Source organism: Hippopotamus amphibius, chromosome 1 (genome assembly GCF_030028045.1).
Source record: "Hippopotamus amphibius kiboko isolate mHipAmp2 chromosome 1, mHipAmp2.hap2, whole genome shotgun sequence".
Classification (NCBI taxonomy): Eukaryota; Metazoa; Chordata; class Mammalia; order Artiodactyla; family Hippopotamidae; genus Hippopotamus; species Hippopotamus amphibius.
This window is the reverse complement of record NC_080186.1, coordinates 107,479,277-107,481,125: the sequence shown is the minus strand read 5'-3', so window position 1 is coordinate 107,481,125 and position 1,849 is coordinate 107,479,277. Positions and strand designations below refer to the sequence as shown.

General features: G+C 52.2%; 1 non-coding gene across 1 annotated transcript; it reads right to left on the bottom strand.

The window, feature by feature from the left end:
- Positions 1-769: 769 nt before the first annotated feature.
- On the bottom strand, positions 770-933 carry LOC130843600 (U1 spliceosomal RNA). Its single transcript, XR_009051061.1, has one exon. It is a non-coding gene; the product is annotated as a U1 spliceosomal RNA (small nuclear RNA).
- Positions 934-1,849: the final 916 nt, after the last annotated feature.

Sequence of the window (1,849 nt, the reverse complement as noted above, 5' to 3'; positions counted from 1 at the left end):
AGTACTGTGCTGCACGCAGGAGGGATCTCCTCTGCAGTTCTCTCTGAGTTACTTTCAGCATCTCTCTCCCCTCTGGGAGTCTGTTCTGTGGACCCTAGCTCCTTTGGCCTCCCTGGACTTCAGGTTCAGTGTCCTCAACTCAGCAAGGTCCACCGGGCTCCTTTTCAGTTTGCCCTGGAGTGCCTTGCTTGGAAACTCTCTGCAGACAGTAAATTGGAGCCATTGTTTCCCACCACCTCTCCGGAACCACACACTGTCCTTTTTCACCTGATGCCCCAGTCTCTTCAAAGTCTTTGTTTCACGTTTTCTGTTGTTGTTGGCAGGAGGATAAACCCAGGTCCTTATGAGTGTGTATGGTGGGCCACCCCTACTTTGAAGTCCAAGTTGGAAACACCGGTGAAGATTGTGCAAGATTTTTGCAGGGTATAGAACAGAGCTCCACAGTCAGAATGAAATCCTGAAGTAGGAAAACCCCTTGAAGCTTAAATCTGCAAAGAAACTTATATCTGCAGTGGTAACAAAAGCCTGTGTTTGGTTTGTGCAGGGAAAGAAAGAACCTGGCTAGGCATTGGCCGTGATGCAGACCTCCCAGTTTTCATTGAAGCATTACTGGCTTATCTACCATCTTTACCCAGTGCACTAGAGAAAAAGATTAAAAAAAAAAAATGCAAAACTCTGGGATAAGCGAGAAGGTCACAGTCCTTGCTCAACCGCTTTTACACCCACTATCGCAGTTGCTTGGATTTATCTGTCTTTTTGTATCCATTGCCAAGGGAGAGCGCGAACGCAGCCCCCCACTACCACAAATTTCGCAGTCGAGTTTCCCGCATTTGGGGAAATCGCAGAGGTCAGCACACCCCCAGAGCAATGGGGGAGCCTCGCCCTGGGGAAACCACCTTCGTGATCATGGTATCTCCCCTGCCAGGTAAGTATGAACGTTTTGCTCCCCGCCCCCGCACAGCCTTAGGCTCTTCCACTGTACACACACGCTCACTTTGCCACAACCCCCACCCCAGCCCCTCCACCACCCCCCGCACCCCCTCCTCTTCCACGCCCCTCCAAACAACTCTCCTAAGAAAATCCGAGCTACATCTCCAGAAAACTTCCACAGCCCGGGGAGTGGCTGGCCAGGAATGGCACCCCCGCGCTGCAAAATTTACATAAGCCAAGCCCCATCCCTGACCTCTAAGGCGGCTCCTCTCCTCCCACCCACGCCGGGTCCCTGGGCCGTCATCTCCCCTCCCACCCCTGCCCAGATGACCAATGGGCGCATCGGCTGCCGAAAGGGGACGTGACGTCGTGATTTCCGCCCACGTAGGTAACGGACCTCTAAGCTTTCATCTGAAATACTGGCGGGTTCTGCCAGCCTCCTGGCATTCTTCCCTCCTGTCTTGCGTTACACACCGAGGAGGGGAATTCCGGGATCGTGTGTGACTGACCCAAAATGTTTGTTAGTAGTAAAGAAGTCGTAAGGCAAGGGCTACAGGTATATATTTATAGGAACACAATGAAAGCACATGTCTGTGTCCTGTGCATAGACACACAGATTCAAGGTTGCCTCTCACAGTGCTGCTCGGTGTATTGTCTGTGCTCGTCCTTCCTGCTTGGTTCTCATGGTGCCCCAGGGACCGTGCTTTTGCTTTCCTCACCGAACAGAATACGAGAAATGAAGATTCTGAAAAAGAAGCGGATGACCAAAAGAAGGGGTTAGAAAGATGACGTGTTTGCTTGGAGAGTGCGGTTGGTTTGTTTGTTGATTTGTTTTCTCTTTCTGGGTAAGACTGGTTCGCCCTGCGGGTGGGGGTGGGGGCCGGGGCCGCGGAGGCTGGAGAAGGAAGCCAGCTTGTGT